At 47.8% G+C, this 19,172-nt stretch overlaps 1 protein-coding gene across 8 annotated transcripts in view; it reads left to right on the forward strand.

Annotated features, from left to right (window-relative positions):
- The window catches only part of KIAA1217 (KIAA1217 ortholog), a 609,023-nt gene that overhangs the window by 102,490 nt on the left and 487,361 nt on the right, over window positions 1-19,172 (forward strand). The window contains exon 1 of one of the 8 annotated variants that reach the window (XM_089693765.1): window positions 16,931-17,098. The exons of the other annotated variants lie outside the window; for them this stretch is intronic. The gene's annotated coding sequence lies outside the window, so the exon portion shown is untranslated. Of the gene's footprint in view, window positions 1-16,930; window positions 17,099-19,172 lie in introns of those variants that run through there. 8 annotated transcript variants of the gene reach the window in all.

Genomic DNA, 19,172 nt, shown 5'->3' on the forward strand with positions numbered 1-19,172 from the left:
TGGAGAAAACAAAACATTTAATTGGTTTATTCACGTCATAGGACGTGTGCATCAAGTGCCATTTGTTTTCCAGATGTACCAGACTGGCTATATACAAAATAAGCATTGCATTTCCAAGTGTTTGCTGCCCGCTTTATTATTGCTGTAATGATCTGTGAGACTAGAGGTTATGGAAAAAATTGGAATTCTTCAAAAGACATGCTGCTGATCCGGAGAACATGAAAGTTGCTGGTGTTTTGTATCACTTCACTTCTGCATCTGAAACCACTTTATACATACTGGAAATAATCTAAAGAGAAATGAATGTATGAATGTGCAGTTTCAGGAAAAACATAAAAAGCTAAATGCACAGATGTACAGATAACTGTTCTAAGCAGTATGTTTATAAACCACCTGTGTGTGACAGAATCACGCAGCAAACACGCGTTTAAAAATCACACTAAGTTTGTTGCCCAATAAGGAGCAGGAGCTTCTGTTGGGCAATAAATGTGCATAGGGCAGCCGATTGAAATGAAAGGGCCCTATGTGCAACATGCATAACCGCACAACAAAAATTGCAAACGAGAACGTGGATCATTAAAGGGGAATAGTAGTTTTTCTCTTCTTGTTTGTTATTAGGGACCTTGAGGTCCATGAGGACAGGGACTGATGTGAATGTACAATATATATGGCAATTTTCAGAGCTAGAGTACCTGCAATAAATAAATAATAAAATATACATATACATTGCTCAAAAAATAAAAGGAACACTTTTAAAACACATCAGATCTCAATGGGGAAAAATCTCATGGTAGATATCTATGCTGATATGGACTGGGTAATGTGTTAGGAACGTAAGGATGCTCCATCATTTGATGGAAATGAAAATTATCAACCTACAGAGGACTGATATCAAAGACACCCGGAAAATCAAAGTGAAAAAATTATGCAAGCAGGCTAGTCCATTTTGCTGAAATTTCATTGCTGCAACTCAAAATGGTACTCAGTGGTTTGTATGGCCTCCACGTGCTTGTATGCATGCCTGACAACGTTGGGGCATGCTCCTAATGAGACAATGGATGGTGTCCTAGGGTATTTCCTCACAGATCTGGATCAGGGCATCACTGAGCTCCTGGACAGTCTGAGGTGCAACCTCGCAGCGTCAGATGGACCGAAACATGATATTCCAGAGATATTTGATTTAGGCCAGGCGAGTGTGGGGGCCATTCAATGGTATCAATTCCTTCAACCTGCAGGAATGGAATGCATACTCCCGTCACATGAGGCCGGGCATTATCGTGCACCAGGAGGAACCTAGGACCTGCTGCACCAGTGTAGGATCTGACAATGGGTCCAAGGATTTCATCCCGATACCTAATGACATTCATGGTGCCATTGTCTAGCCTGTAGAAGTCTGTGCATCCCTCCATGGAGATGCCCCAGACCATCACTGACCCACCACCAAAACAGTCATGTTGAATGATGTTACAGGCAGCATAACATTCTCCACGACTACTCCAGACTCTTTCACGTCTGTCACATGTGCTCAGGGTGAACCTGTTCTCATCTGTGAAAAGCACAGGGTGCCAATGGCGGACCTGTCAATTCTGGTCTGCAATGGCAAATGCCAATCGAGCTCCATGGTGCCAGGCAGTGAGCACAGAGCCCACTAGAGGATGTCGGGCCCTCAGGCCACCCTCATGAAGTTTCCTATTGTTTGATCAGAGACATTCACACCAGTGGCCTGCTGGAGGTCATTTTATAGGGCTCTGGAAGTGCTCATCCTGTTCCCCCTTGCACAAAGGAGCAGATACCAGTCCTGCTGATGGGTTAAGGACCTTCTACGGCCCTGTCCAGCCCTCCTAGATTAACTGCCTGTCTCCTGGAATCTCCTCCATGCTCATGAGACTGTGCTGGGAGACACAGCAAACCCTCTGGCAATGGCACGTATTGATGTGCCATCCTGGAGAAGTTGGACTGCCTGTGAAGCCTCTGTAGGGTCCAGGTATCGCCTCATGCTACCAGTAGTGACACTGACCCTAGCCAAATGCAAAACTAGTGAAAAACAGTCAGAAAAGATGAGTGGGAAAAAAATGTCAGTGGCCTCCACCTGTAAAACCATTCCTGTTTTGGGGGTCGTCTCATTGTTGCCTATCTAGAGTACCTGTTGTTAATTTCATTAAAAGCAAAGCAGCTGAAACTGATTAACAACCCCCTCTGCTACTTAACTGACCAGATCTATATCCCAGGGGTTTAACTGACTTGATGCTATACTCTGTTTAAAAAGTGTTTCTTTCATTTTTTAAGCAGTATGTATATATAGAGAGAGAGAGAGAGAGAGGATATGCACAGTAGACCTACGTTACTTTGAGCTCCCTTGAGAACCCCTCTGCCTCTTGTCCTTTTCCTGTAGAATAAAAATTGGTATTGCTATTAAAGTAACTAGGATGAAGTCAGTTTTTGCTGTTAAAGTTAGCAGGGTAGAGGAAAATACTTGTGTTCTGTTTATCTACTAACTAAACTCTGGGGAATTCCTAGATGAGAAGAGCAGATCCTTTATTTTAATGCCGGTTATTTCAAGAAATGGCTTGTCAAAGTGACATTGGGAGCAATTTACATGAATGCGTTTTGCTTCATGTACAAACACCAAACTCTTTTCAACACACCCTTTACCCTCTGGAGTGTTCTAATCTCAGCGCTCTCTGAAACAAAAACTGTGAAAGATGAGTGAGAGCAGATAGGCCATAATAGACAGAGAGAAACATACAAAGTGCTGTAAATCACGGCAACCAATCAAAGCTCCAATTGTGTGTTCTGACTTTAGGAAATAAAAGCTGATGGTCACCAAGTTCTTTTTCCATATCTGTGTTTTATTGGTGTGGATTGAGAAATCTGGAATTCTTAATGTTACAGTCATGTGAAAAAGTAAATATAACTCATGGAAAATTGTTGATTTTTTTCCACCGATTTGAACAGGCAGACGTTAGATCTTTATTCAGATGAAAAATGTGCTTATTCATCAAAATATCAACAGATACAGTATAAAGTAAGTACTATCTTGTCCCCCGAAGCTGGCATTGCCCCCTTTAGCAGAAATGGCTTAATGTGGGCATTTTGCATAACTGCCGAACAAAAAATTTTTGTTGTTTGTGGTTTTCCATGCATGCATTGCCCGATTCAAATTCACGCTCAACATTTGAAGGGGATTCAAAACAGGGCTTTTATTAGGCCAGTCCACAACCTTCATTTCTTCTGTTTGAGCCAGTCCTTCTGGTGCTGAATTGCTGGTGCGCTTCTGATAATTATTGTGTTGAAAGGTCAGTTCCCGGTTCAGCTTCAGCTTTCACAGATGGCCCCACATTCACATCATGCACACTTTAAAATCATGATAAATTCATTGCTCATTTAATGAATGCAACCGGCCCATGCCCTGAAACAGCAACGTAATTCCAAATCATAACATTTCTACCACCATGCTTCATAGTTGTTAATAAGTTCATCTCCTGAAAAACTCTCTTCACTTTGCACCAAACATGTCTACTGTTACTGTGGCCAAACAACCTAATGTTTTATTCATCAGTCCACAGCACAGTGTTCCAGAAGGCCTGGTCTTTGCCTATGTGCTCTATAGCAGGGGTAGGCTACCTTAACCACTTGCCCTCCAGAGGATTTACCCCCCTTCCTGACCAGGCCATTTTTTGCGATACGGTGTTGCGTTAATTTAACTGACAATTGCGTGGTCATGCAACGATGCACCCGAATAAAATTTATGACCTTTTTCCCCACAAATGGAGCTTTCTTTCGGTGGTATTTGATTGCCTGTGCGTTTTTTAGTTTTGCGCTATAAACAAAAAAATAAAATGTATTCCGCTACATGTCTTTGTTGAAAAAAATTCCAATACGTGTAAATAAATTGGTTTAAGTGAAAGTTATACCGTCTACAAATGGCGGTACATATACTGGAATTTTTATTTATTTATTTTATACTAGCAATGGTGGCAATCAGCAACTTATAGTGGGACTGTGGTGGGCATTCTGACACTGGGGGGGAACTAACTGTCACTGATATCCCCTGATACTAATACAGTGATCAGTGCTAATAAAAAGCACTGACAGTAATGCCACTGGGCAGGAAGGGGTTAACATCTGGGACGATGAAAGGGCTTTACTGTGTAAGCACGCTGCTTTGTATTGCTCTGCTATACAGAGCAATACAAAGCAGCGTACTGGTGCTGATAGAAGAGAGATCTGTATTTTTTACATACAAACCTCTCCCCAATCCTTGATACTCGGCGATCGCCGACCGGCCAGGACTTGGTGATCGACAGCTGAAGCCACCAATGGCACCGGTAGGGCACGTGCACCCCCTACCCGGAGATACAAAATCATGTACGGTGGAGATCGAAAGTTTGGGCACCCCAGCTAAAAATTTGTATTAATGTGCATAAAGAAGCCAAGGAAAGATGGAAAAATCTCCAAAAGGCATCAAATTACAGATTAGACATTCTTATAATATGTCAACAAAAGTTAGATTTTATTTCCATCATTTACACTTTCAAAATAACAGAAAACAAAAAAATGGCGTCTGCAAAAGTTTGGGCACCCTGCAGAGTTAATATCTTGTACTGCCCCCTTTGGCAAGTATCACAGCTTGTAAACGCTTCTTGTAGCCAGCCAAGAGTCTTTCAATTCTTGTTTGAGGTATCTTAGCCCAGAAATCTCAAAGAACTGGAAGACTTTTGTAAGGAAGAATGGGCAGTCTGTCACGCACTGCTCTTTTAAGGTCTATCCATAGATTTTCAATTATGTTGAGGTCAGGAGATTGTGAAGGCCATGGCAAAACCTTCAGTTTACGCCTCTTGATGTAATCCCCCGTGGATTTCGAGGTGTGTTTAGGATCATTATCCATTTGTAGAAGCCATCCTCTCTTTAACTTCAGCTTTTTCACAGATGGCATCAAGTTACCATCCAAAACTTGCTGATATTTTATTGAATCCATTTTTCCTTCTACTCGTGAGATGTTCCCTGTGCCACTGGCTGCAACACAACCCCAAAGCATGATTGATCCAACCACATGCTTAACAGTTGGACAGAGGTTCTTTTCATTAAATTCTGTGCCCCTTCTTCTCCAAACGTACCTTTGCTCATTCCGGCCAAAAAGTTCAATTTTAACCTCATCGGTCCACAGAACTTGTTTCCAAAATGCATCAGGCTTGTCTATATGTTAATTTGCAAAGTTCAAACGATGATTTTTGTGGTGAGGACGTAGAAGAGGTTTTCTTCTGATGACTCTTCCATGAAGACCATATTTGTACAAGTATCTCTTTATAGTGGAATAGCGTACCACAACTCCAGTGTCTGCTAGATCTTTCTGGAGGGATCGTGCAGTAAAAAGTGGGTTTTGAATTGTTTTTCTCACAATCCTGCGAGCTGTTCTGTCTGATATTTTTCTTGGTCTTCCAGATCTTGCTTTAACTTCCACTGTTCCTGATGACTGCCATTTCTTAATTACATTCCGAACAGAGGATATTGACATCTGAAAACGCTTTGCTATCTTCCTATAGCCTTCTCCAGCTTTGTGAGCGTCAACTATTTTCAGTTTCAGTTTTCTAGACAACTGCTTAGAAGAACCCATGGTGCTGATTGTTGGGGCAAGGTCAGATGAGTCTGGGCATTTAAAACCTTTGAGATTGACATAACCTGGTCTTCCCAGACGATGATTGAGAACAATCCATGACGCTGGCAGGTCTCAGCTTTGCAAAGGGGGCAGTGCATGCTATAAATTCTGCAGGGTGCCCAAACTTTTGCAGACGCCATTTTTTTGTTTTCTGTTATTTTGAAAGTGTAAATGATGAAAATAAAATCTAACTTTTGTTGACATATTATAAGAATGTCTAATCTGTAATTTGATGCCTTTTGGAGATTTTTCCATCTTTCCTTGGCTTCTTTATGCACATTAATACAAATGTTTAGCTGGGGTGCCCAAACTTTCGATCCCCACTGTATATATACGTGATTTTGTGCAACCCTGTCGCCCTGTAGCAGTATTTCTGCTATAGGGCGATTAGAAAGCAATTAAGGGGGTCTACCTGAAAAACATGGCAGAAGTCAAAAATCACTAGGCACAGTGTCGCCCAGTGTCACCTCCTCACAGGTGATTTAAACCTCTAATTGACATACTACCATGTTGCAATCATGTGCATTGCATGGCAATCATGGGTTTATATCAGGTGGTGCGGAGGCATAATATCTCCCCCTTACCACCTGTCAAACGCTCAGATTGCTGTTCAGAGGAGTAGCAGTGCCTGCTGCACTTTTGAATAAGCCCTTAGTTAATTTGGCAGTGGCACTCTTAGGGCTTGCTCACACTAAAAGTTGGGGGGTGGAAAAACACTGCAGTTGGGTCGTGGTTTTACCACCCCCAATTCCTACCCTCGTTAGCTGCTGAGGCAGCAGCCAAAGGTGTACACATTCCGCAGCAGGGATTAAAGCCCCTGTTGCTTTTGGCGGGTGGTACAGCCTGCCAGTCGTGACCCATTCAAGTAAATAGAGCTACTCTGCAAGCGCCCTGCAACTGTATTCTTCTGCGGGGTTCAAGGGGTTAACCACTTGCCGACCGCAGATAGCCAAATGACGGCTTCACTGCGCCTGGACTGAACTGGGAGGGTGTCATATGACGTCCTCCCAGAAAGCGCCCTCCCGCGTGTCCCCTGGCAATCTCCGTGATCGCTGTGTCCTACAGACACAGCTGATCACATGATGTAAAAGTCCAATCACTGCGTCCTTTTACCACGTGATCGGCCGTGTCCAATGACCCAGCAGATCACCGGTAAATGCAGTTGCCAGTTATCGGCTGCACTTTCCTCACGCTGTCACAGCGTGAGGAAAGTACTGCCGATAACCAGCAATTATCAGAGGAGGGATCAGCACTGATCATCAGGGCACTGATCATCAGTGCCTGATGATCAGTGCCCAGCAGTTTCACCCACCAGTGCTGCCCACCTGTGCCCATCAGTGCCACCCACCTGTGCCCAGCAGTGCCACCCAGCAGTGCCGTCCATCAGTGCTGCCCAGCAGTGCCACCCATCAGTGCACAACAGTGCCACCAGTCAGTGGCCAGCAGTGCCGCCTATCAGTGCCCATCATTGTTGCATATCTTTGCCAGCTCATCAGTGCCGCCTACCAGTGCTGTCTATCAATGCTGCCTATCAGTGCCCATCAGTGCTGCCTATCATTGCCCATCAGTGCCACCGATCAGTGCCCATCATTGTTGCATATCAGTGCCACGTCATCAGTGTCGCCTATCAGTGCCAACTCATCAGTGCCGCCTATCAGTGCTCATCAGTGCTGCCTATCAGTGCAGCCTCCTCAATGCACATCAGTGAAGGAGGAAAATTCTGTTTGCAAAATGTTATAAGAGAAACAAAGAAACATTTTTTTTTAATTTTTGCTCTTTTTTTGTTTATACCGCAAAAAATAAAACACCCAGCATTGAGTACACACCACCAAAAGAAAGCTCTATTTGTGTGAAAAAAATGATAAAAATGTCATATTGGTACAGTGTTTCATGACCGCGCAATTGTCACTCAAAGTGTGACAGCGCTGAAAGCTGAAAATTGGCCTGGGTAGGAAGGGGGTATAAGTGCCTGGTAGGCAAGTGGTTAAAGCAGATTGTGAGAAAGCAACACAGAAATGGGAGTTCTTCAAAAAGACTGTATGTGAACACACTGGAAAATATATTCCCATGGGCAACAAGTTTAAAAGACTAAAAATCAAAAGAGCTTTTATTAAATATAAAATCGAAGGAACGCTATCATCGTTTAAACATTACAAAGAATATAACAGAATATGCAAAAAGGAAATAAAGGCCGCAAAAAAATGAAAACAAACGACAGATTGCAAAAGATAGCAGGACCAACCCCCAAAAATTCTTCAAATATATTAATAGTAAAAAGGTCCGGTCTGAGCATGCAGGCCCTTTACAAAATAATCTAGAGTGGGTGACTGGGGACAAAGAGAAGGCAAATTTATTAAAGGTGAATAAAGCACCTGGACAAGATGGCATACACCCACGGGTCCTTAAAGACAAATGAGGTTTAATGTTGATAAATGTAAGGTTCTGCACTTGGGGGCTCAGAATATGCATGTATCATACATACTAGGACAACTGGGGGAATCAATGGTGGAGAAGGATCTGGGAGTTCTGGCAGATCACAAGCTTAATAATGGCAGCAATGCCAAGCTGTGGTTTCTAAAGCGAGCAAATTCCTTTCTTGTATTAAAAGAGGTATAGACTCCAGAGAGAGAGATATCATATTACCCCTGTACAAATCATTAGTTATACCTCATCTGGAATATGCAGTTCAGTTTTGGGCACCAATTCACAAAAAGAACATTGGGGAACTGGAGAAAGTACAGAGAAGGGCAACCAAACTGATAAGAGGCATGGAGGAGCTCAGCTATGAGGAAAGATTAGAGGAACTGAATTTATTCTCTCTTGAGAAGAGGAGATTAAGGGGGAATATGATCAACATGTATAATACATAAGGGGGGATATGATCACCATGTATAAATACATCAGTGGTTCATATAGTGAACTCAGTGTAGAGTTATTCACCCTGAGGTCATCAGAGGACAAGGGGGCACTCTTTACGTCTGGAGGAAAAGAGATTTAATCTCCAAACACGGAAAGGTTTCTTCACAGTAAGAAAATGTGGAATAGACTTCCTCAAGAGTTGGTTCTGGCCAGCTCAGTGGATTGCTTTAAAAAAGGCCTGGATTCTTTCCTAGATACACAGAATATAACTGGATACTAACATTTATAGGTAAAGTTGATCCAGGGAATATCCGATTGCCTCTCAGGGAATCGGGAAGGAATTTTTTCCTCTGCAGGAGCAAATTGGCTCATGCTTTGCTGGGTTTTCGGCCTTCCTCTGGATCAATTTTGGGCATAGGATTATAACTTTTTTCTTTTTTTTTATGGTTGAACTGGGTGGACTTTTGGCTTATTTCAGTCAGACTAACTATGTAACACAACACTGCCTTCTTTAAACTCTTGTTTTCTGTATTGCACAAGGTTGCAAGGCAATTGCAGAGCGGCCTTGTTCATTTGAATGGGTCATGCTTGGCAGGAGCTACACCCACCAACCCTGACAGGGAATATAACTCCTGCTGTGACATTTGTACACCCCTGTCCACTGCAGCTAAAGGGGGTGCAGTTGGGGAGGGGGTAGTAAAAACATGCCCACAGTGCATGCATTTACAGAGGTCAGTGAGAGGCTAATTTACAGCTGATTTACTGCTTGTTATAAATATTTTCATAATAAATATTTACATTTCTATAGCCTGGCCACAGTTCTACTTCATGGGTGCTATCATTATTGCTGCCTTCCTACAATTTTAGTTATTTGGGTGATGTAGCAAGGGAAGTCAAAGCAAAGTCAGAACTCTTGATCGGCATACTTGTTGAAGGTCAGTCCCTCAGAAATGATGAAAGCCCACAGCAACAAACCAGCATGGCACCCAGGCAACATTCATTTGTAGAAAGAGAGGTCAGAAATGGTAGCCCCACATTTGTGTAAGTACTGGTTTCCTTTAAACTGCCAATAGACTTGGGAGGGATGATTGCAGGTGACATCCAGCTACCCCCCCCAGGCAAACTTTTAGAGTGCTCCATGACTATTGCACCAGAGATAGGCTCGTCTACTTCCCCATTACCACCATTATCATTCCGCACCAACCCCCTTCCCCTTAACCAATTATACTAACAAAAGACATAACACCAATTTTGGAGTAAATGGCCAACATGGCCTTTTATTAACAACTCAAGTTACAATACACCAACCATTCCTTATAACAGAAACCCACAGAATTGTTGTTGGTCTTCGAAGGCACCCCAAAACGATCCAAAATGCACCTGCGGACAACCATATACACTAGGCCTCCAGCCGCAACAGACCAGCTCGGAGACAACCATACCGTCCGCAGTGCAGCACCACCACCTTCCAGTTAAACCTTGGTTAACTGGGAATGTCCCCGGGCATCCCATACCACGGATGGGTCCCACACCATTGTTGTTTACCTTCCAAATAAGAACCGCCTCCAAAGACCAACAACCGCCACAGCACGCTGGGTAAACCCTTACCCATGCGTGCCACGCCACAAACGAACAGCCCGCTGTATGCCATCCTGCAGATCCAGTGACCATAAATCCGTCCCAACCGCATTCAAATGCACCCCATCGCACCTGAGATACCGCCAAATATCCACCTCCAACTCCAAGTGCCGGACCACCAACCCCCCATGGTGACTAAAGAAATGCCCCACCTCTCTGTTAACCTTGATCCGAGCCTTGTTGAGCCTCTCCACCGACCGCGCCCAACGCCAAGAGGTACGGGCGACAATGTCGGACCACACCACCACCATCCCCGGATAAGCCCGCCGCAACTGAAGAAAGTCCAGCTTGACATCTCGCACCAGCTCCCGCATGGACCTAACCCCCAAATCATTGCCACCAGCATGAAGCACAAGAACATCTGGTGGTCTATCAAGCCGAGCAAAGCGCTGCACCTCGGGCACTACACGACCCCACAACATGCCCGGCACACCTATCCAACGGACACAGGCCTCCGGTCTAGCTAACCCCAGCTGCCTGCCATTGGGCCTCACTTCAGCCCACCTGGCCCCCCAAAACACATGAGTGACCCAGGATCCAAACCAGGCACAACGCTCCATCTGAAAGAAAGAAAAAGCAAAACAACCAAAACAATAGACCATAGAGACAAGACCAAACACTACCCCCCATCGCCCAGGGACAAACAGACACCGGCCTCCCACTAGTCCCTCAACAGATGCGGACGAACGTACAAGCGAAATCTCTGGGAATCCCACCTACCAATGCGTTTTACCACATCATCCGACAACCCCCACCGGGCAGCCTCCGTAGTAGCCCCTATCTGAAACGAATGCGAAGCATACAAAGATGCATCCAAACCTGCTGCTGTCAAACACCGTCGAAAAACTGACACAAATTGAAAACGCGTCAACGGAGACCCATCAGCGTGCCTGAAAAAACACCCCTGCCTCACTGGACGACGGGACAAAAATTCCTGAACCGCCCGCACTGGGCACACCAGCGAAGCCGGAAGAGCGAAAAAACGCACCCGAGCACCACGTCCCAATTGTTCCGTCTTAGACCGACGTACCAGCACCTCCACCCATTCACCGGAGCACCTGACCTCATCCACCAATAACCCCCCAAGAACCGATTTGGACGGACTAACGAGCTCCCCAATACGCAACGCCCCAAAAAAGGCCACCGCAAAAGCCGCCCGAAATAAGCACACCTCAAAGTCCGAAGAACACACAGACCACAAATGCACAAACAAAGACCCCAACAACTCAAAAGACACCGGACGACGAGAATCCTTACATCGATGAGCCCTCCGGTAACCCCGGAGAGCCTGCCGAACCCAAAAATCTTTAGTGAAATCCCGACACCCTTGCAACTTAAAGAAGAATGCCAAACCCGCCAGTCGGCGCAGCAGCCGACACCCCCCGCTCAAAATTCCGCGCCACAAAGTACAATACCGCCAAAACCACCTCCGGCCCCCAGGGATCAATCTCAACCCGCTGTAGCAGATCCAGCCATTCCCGCCAGACCCTAGAGTACGCTGACCAAGTCGCCTCACTCACTGAACGCCGGATCCAGCCCGCAAGGACTCCAAGGCAATCTCCCACAGCCCGTCGGGACAAGGAACCCCGTGTTGCTCCGCCGCCGGCGCCAACTCTCGGAATTTGTCCCACTGAAAGCGATACAAAGCGTCAGCCAAGTTGTTAGCAACCCCAGGGAGAGGCACCGCATGGAGAAAAACATTCAGATGCAGGCAACGCAACACTAAATGTCGAAGCAAGGCCACCACCGGTCGTGAAGAAGCTGAGACCCGATTGATAACCTGAACCACCCCCAAATTGTCACAGTGAAAACGCACTTTTAGATTTCGAAAATTCTCTCCCCAAACCTCAACCGCCAACACCACCGGAAAAAATTCCAACAACACCAAGTTGCGAAGAAAACCCGCCTCCCGCCAGGAAGCAGGCCACGAGTCTGCACTCCATCGACCCTGGAAAAAAGCCCCATAGCCCGCCGCCGCCGCCGCGTCCATGAACAATTCCAAGTCAAAATTGCTAACCGGGCCAGACATCCAGAGAGCCCGCCCATTAAACGAATCCAAAAAGGTGTGCCACAAATGCAAGTCCTCCCGATGACCCCGAGTCAACCGAATAAAATGGAAAGGGGAGGTAATCCCTGCCGTCGCCGCCGCCAACCGGCGGCAGAACACCCGACCCATGGGCAGAATCCGACAAGCGAAGTTAAGTTTGCCCAACAACGACTGCAAGGCCCACAGCTGAATTTTTTGCTTGCCCAGCACCCCACGGAGTTCCCCTTGTAGAGCCACCAGCTTAGCCTCAGGCAAGCGGCACTCCATCGCGCCGGAATCCAAAACGATGCCCAAGAAAGTCATCACCGTAGCCGGGCCCTCAGTCTTATCCATCGCCAGAGGAATCCCAAAACGTTCCGCAACGTGTTGCAAAGTGGCCAGCAAAACTGCACATACTCCGGAATCTGGCAGACCCACGCAAAGAAAATCATCCAAATAGTGGATGACCGAATTCACCCCTGAGACATCCCGCACCACCCACTCCACGAATGAACTGAACTTCTCGAACAAAGCGCAAGATATAGAACACGCCATAGGAAGGCACTTATCAACGTAAAAATAGCCCTGCCAATGACAACCCAAAAAACGAAAACTGTCCGGATGGACTGGCAACAGCCGAAACGCCGACTTAATGTCCGATTTCGCCATGAGCGCACCACGCCCATACCGACGGACCCAGAAAACCGCCACATCAAAAGACGTGTAAGACACCGAACACGACTCCGAATCAATAGCATCCTTCACCGACCCCCCCTTAGGGAAGGACAGGTGGTGAATTAACCTAAACGCATTCGGCTCCTTCTTGGGCACAACCCCCAAGGGAGAAACAACCAAATACGAAAACGAAGTGCAAGCAAACGGACCCCCCATGCGTCCTAACCCCACTTCCTTACGCAACTTAGCTGAAACCACCTCCTCATGCCGCAAGGCCGACCGCAAATTCCGAGCTAAGGGAGGAATCAAAGTCAGAGTACACGGGATGCGAAAACCCGCCGAAAAACCCGCAGTCAGCAGCACTGCGGCTGCCCGATCAGGATACCTTTTTAAGAAAGGTCCCATCCTTTCCACTCGCACCGGAGTCGTCCCTCTTACCAGCATGCTCTCCGGGAAGGCCTCGACCCCGCTGTAAACAGCACGACAAGGGATGGGAGCCACCGCACCCGGAACATTCGTGCCTAAAACGGCAAGATCCACCAAATCGACACGTCCCCTCTTGGAACTGCCAGCAGAACCCCCTATGCCTGGAGGCCGATTGTCCCGGGGAGAACAAACCGCCGGCCCTGCTCTGAAAAAATGAACCAGGGGCCCTCGCCGGTGTCATGAGTCGCATCCAGAGGCCAATGTCCTTATGATCCCAACGCAACGACTGGCGAACCGCCCTCCGCTGCCTAAACTGCTCATCGTACCGAAGCCACGCAGTACCCCCATAAACCCTGTGAGCCTCACCAATGGCATCAAGGTAACAGAACAGTGCCGAGCAATGTTTAGGAGCCTTCTCCCCAATCACACTGGCCATGATCGCGAACGCCTGCAACCAATTTGCAAAGGTATGTGGGATGAAACGAAAACGCCGCTGCTCCGCTTCCACCCGCCTACTCTCGTCAACCCGGGACCCTTCAAAAGGAAAACGCTCCAAAGGTAAGAGTGAGAATATATCAACGTACTCCCCGCTCCAAATCTTCTCCCGTACCTCCGACTGTAAGTGCGCACCCAAAGGGCCCTCGAAACACACGTACACTTCGCCCCTAGCCGAGTCCGCCAAGCCGACAGGCCAGGACACCCTCGAATCCGCACCCAACACCGCGGAGGGGGCTGCAGAACCCCGATCACCTGTCTCGGCCGGAACAACCCCTAGCCCAGACCCCGGAGGAGAAGAGACCCCCGGACGCCGCACGTCCCCGCTGTCCTGTACATGAACCCCGAAACCTTCCCCACCATCCGGCGGGAGCCACGCAGAAGCAGGCCCAGGCGCCCCACCACCGCCCCACTCAAGACGCCGCAACAAGTCCCGCAAACCGGAAATCACATCACCGAGACCCCCACCCATACCCGACGGGGGAACGCCAACAGTGCACGCCCACCGTAGCAGCCCTACCACCCCCCAGCAAGTCCCGTAACGCAGAAGAAAAAGAGATAGACCCCAGAACAGGTAACTCACCAGGCTGGCCAGGAGATGCCCCATCAGCCGCGCGCTCACGATCCACCGTTGTAGAGCGGCCAGCCGTCGCCCCCGCATCGGGTTCCGACAGCTCGCCCTCCGACCTCTCGTCCTCCGCACGCTGTTCAGATGGCCTCCCGGTCCCAGGAGCCACGGGTCCTGCTGGTCTGTGACGCTCACGACTCCACCTCCCAGCACCAGACACGCTCACCGCCGTCCCTGGGCTCTGACCTGCAGCACTTCCAGCTCCAGTCCTCCGCTGATGCTGCTGTGGCGCCAGAGCACCAGACCGTCCAGGGGGCCCGCCGGCCGCAGCAGTAGACAGCCCAGCAGCCGCAGAACTCCCTGCTGCACTCCGTCCAGTGCCGATCCCACGCTGCTGCCTCACTGGAGCCGGAGCCCCAGACTTCTCAGGGGGCCCGCCGGCCGCAGCAAGAGTCAGCCCGGCAGCCGCAGCTGTGCGCCTCCCACGCAGGGCTCCCTCCCTGACCGGCACCTTGTCAGTGGAGGAGCCGCAGATTCTCCTTCTTCCTCCACGCCGTGCGGGGGGAGGGGCTTCCCCCGCATGAGGCCCCGCCCACCGAGCTCCGCCGATGGCGGGGATTCCTCCCGGCTTCCCCGCTAGCAGAGGCAAGGGAGCGCCCTGCCAGCGGAGCCGGAGGGGCCCGAACGGGGCTCCCATGGTGGCGCTGAGCTCCGGGAGGGGGGGGGGAGCCCAGGCTAAAGCGCTCCGGAGGCCTAGACCTCCGAGCACGCCCCCCTGCTGCAGGTGATGAGCCCGGATCCTGCAAGAGATCCGAGACACAGCTCTGCAGCCAGTCCATCCCCCTGTCCTCCGCTGCCTCCCGCAGCTGAGCCAAAAGGCCGTCCATGGCAGGTCTAAAAGGTGGCCTGAAGCAAGGTGTGCTAAATGGACACCAAGCTCACACTCTTGCCGTCCAGCTAACTGACGCCCCCTCACAGAACCTCCCATCCTAAGGTGCTGCAAAACCCCACCTACACCAACCTCTACCAATCAGCTACCCCCCACTAACAATAACAAATCCCCCTGGAGCTACCTTAACCCTTTCTGCTCTTCCTTCCCCCACTCTGGGCCTAGTCATGTATGCCCTGCGCTATTTCTTCTTTATTTCGCTACGGGCATTTCTTGAGTTTGGCTCTGCAGAGCATACATGTTTATATCACTGGAGAGGGGAGGGATAGGAAAAATGGAGTGTGTATCATTTTCAAGCTGCTAAATCACTATTTCCTTCAGATAGTGGCTAATTGGCATTGTATAATCTGATTTTTAGCAACAGTGGTTGTTGTAACTGCTTCAAGCGTACCTTCAGGAAAAAGATTTTTGTAAGTTTTGAATAGAGTGGGCTCTATTGCTGTGTCCCCATTGGGGAGATTCAACCCTATATTTGTATTGGGGACTAATGTCACCAGGAAAGGAAACTAGGGGAAATAAAGAATGTTAAAGTTGTCCCTAGAACAAAAGATAAGGAGAAATGTTCCAGGGACAGCTGTCTAAGAGCGAAATTCTGCTCACTTCCTGTTGTCTCTCTGGGGTAGGAAGTGAAGAGAAATTTCACCATTGGTACACAGACAGAAGAAAAATAACATGGCACATGGCACAAGAGGAACTCCCCTCCCCCCCCCCCCTCTTACCTGTTGTCCTCAATTCACATACCCAGCTACTGTGATCCACCATGCCTTGCCCTGCACCGCCATCTTTGTTCCTGGCTCCATTGAGTTCCTGGTTCAGGCAACTTGACCCCTGATGACGTGCCAGGCCCACCTTCCTCCGGCCAGTGTGAATGGACAGTGAAGCATCCTGGGATATGTGACATACATAATGCAGGAGACCTACACGCTAAAAAGCCTAGATGAGAATGGTGGGCCGGGCAAACGATGAGAAGGTAAATAAGGAAAATATGTGTTTAGATTGTGAATGAGGTGGGAGAGAAAAGAGGTCCCGTGCAGCCAGGAGGTGAAGGTCCACTTTAACTCTTCCTTACTCTCTCCATAATTTCAAAACCAAAACTGACTATACATCCACACTATAAGTTGTTTCCTTTTTTGACGTGCGTGACTTTTGAATTCAGACATTGCGTAATCCGCAAACACGGGTTACTAAGGCAACCCCGTGATTTGCTTTGTCACTCCTAAAACTAATCCAGAAAGAAGGAAGAATCAACATTCGTGTCATATGATGGGGGATCATTCCAGGAATAGCAGAAAGTACATTAAAGAAGTCACGTCTCATAAGACAAGAAATACCCCAGAAGGATGACTTTATCCTTTCATCCTGAATTATGATAAGACCGAACAGTAGCGGTCTCCTCCCAGGCTTTTCAAACCGAAAATCTTCTGATTCCAAACCACACTCACAGCCTATAGCGCACACTGTACATCTTAATGGGGATTGCACAGCAGGAAATCCTCCATATGGTTTCCTTTAAGTTACGGAACTTCTAAGGCCTGTTCCATTTCTCTTCAAACATCTTCACACTGTTGTAAAATTGTAGGAGCTGGGAGAGGAAAGAGAGGGGGGTGAGGCAGGAAATGTCACAGCACAGCAATGCACAGGGGCTCCCGGATTGGGATGGAAGAGAATGTTCAGTGTTCCTGGCTTACTTATTTGTTCCTCTGTAATTGGATAACAATATCTGTGAACGGATTGTGTACACGCAGATCGCCTGCTCCTGATATACGACGCGTGTAGGATTTCTCCGCCAGCACAGTACGCACACACGTAAGTAGATTCTGAGTCTGTGCTTCCTTTAATTATGTGATAGAAGCCATGTTCAATGTGCTTTGGTATTTGTAAGCTTTCTTTCCCTAACTTCCTCTGAAAATGCTAGTTGCCTGGCAGTCTCTTTTTCCTCTTTATTTGCTGGCTCACTGTTCTGGAGCAAACGTGGCTAGTGATGCAGAACTCCTGATCAGGTCAATAACTCAGAAAGTAATGAAGCCAATGGATCGGCATGATACGCAGATGTTTCACCCTATTTATTTCTCTTGGCACAAGTTTCCTGAATGTGCAGTAAGACATCTGCTCTGCCAGAACCTGCTGTGATGGACTTGACTGCTGGACAGAAGTTGTTACCCAAATTTACCCCCTAAATCTCACCTTCCCCCTCCCTCTTTCTAGCAGCGTTTCTCAACCAGGGAGCTGCTGCACCCTGGATTGTCATCTAGGTACCCCCTGGGTGCCGCAAGCACACGATCCAGTACGCCTTAGATCAGCATCATGAGTTGTCATAGTGCGTATGGGTTTGTGATGTGATGGGAGAACCTCCGACCTCTGATGTAATGCGTGACCTCTAATTTGATGGGGTCACCTTCAATGTGATAGGGGGCCTCTGATGAAATAGGGGGACCTTTAACGTGATGGAGCATCTCTGATGTATTGGAGCTCTAATGTGATGGGAGGAACTCTGATGTGCTGGGGGGAACTCCTGCATGATGGGGAATTCTGATGTGACGGGGGACCTTTGATGTGAAGGAGGTACTGTAATAAAAAGGGGGGCTTCTTATGTGGAGTTAATTTCAAAAAGTCAGTTGTGTGTTTTTTTCCTAGTCTTAGGTTTCCTAGATCAGCTTTGAGTTGTCCTATGTGGATGGGCCTCTGATGTGATGGGGGGGACTTCCAACGTGATGGAGGACCTCTGGTGTAATGGGGGACTTCTGATGTTACGGTAGACCCCTGATAAAATGAGGGACCTCTGGTATTACAGGAGACCACTGATGTAATGGGGGACTTCTGATGTGATGGGGGGACCTCTGACAAGATAAAGACCTGTGATGTAATTGGGGGACCTCCAATGCAAAGGGGGGCTTCTGATGAGAGGTTAAATTCAGGAAGCCAGTTGCGTGCTTTTTCCACTCAGATTCCCTATTGATAAGTAACATTTATGTTTCTTACATTTCAGACTGAGATGCCTCTATATTTTGCATAGTTTTAAATAGTGCAACAACTGAAAAAGGTTGAGAAATGCTGCTTTAGAGCAGGGTTTCTCAACCATTTTTCAGTCAAGACACCCTTTAAAATTCTGCTCAATCTCTAGGCACCCCATTCTAATAAATGTTAAACTAAATTTACAGTTTTACACACCACAGCAACATCCACACAAGTAGGACACCCAACATTACAGGTGATTTATTCTTCCAAAGCAAGTACACCTATACACACTGTTACTGACTAGTATTCCAATGTTTCTCTTCTGCATCCCTTTCTCTCCCTCACTCCGATAATGTGGCCCCAGTGATGAGGGAGAAGGGCAGAGTAGGGGCCAAAAATGGCCGTGCATGCGTCAAGCATCCTCCTTATCAAGCGCAACATAATTGGCGGCTAGAAGGTTGTAGTAGTGCACAAAAACCTGTGGCTTTGTGTCACTAAATTTTTGGGCAATTTTTAGGCATTTTGCCAAGACACCCTTAACCAATACACGCCCGGCCAATAGCCAAAAGGCGGCCGGCAAAATGTACTGAATTTCCGAGTTGGATGCCAAATGGCGTCCTCCCGCACATGCGCACTTTTCGCGCTTGTAGAGCCGCGCAGCGGCGCGATCTGTCACCGGCCGTGTACCTCAGACACGGCCGATGACAGATCTGAGTATCAGCCCCGTTGCCGGTACCATGTGACCTGCTGTGACCAATCACAGCAGGTCACATGACAGTTGTATACAATGGATGGCTTAATTCATGCCATCCATTGAATACTACTGTCTAGCTGTGAATGGTCACACCTAATCACATGCAAATGTCATGTGATTAGCTGTGGCCAAATCACAGCTAAGCCCAAAAAAAAAAAAAAACCCTGAATG

The sequence above is a fragment of the Staurois parvus genome, unplaced genomic scaffold (genome assembly GCF_062004578.1).
Source record: "Staurois parvus isolate SC_StPar_1 unplaced genomic scaffold, SC_StPar_1.0 ptg000636l, whole genome shotgun sequence".
NCBI lineage: Eukaryota > Metazoa > Chordata > Amphibia > Anura > Ranidae > Staurois > Staurois parvus.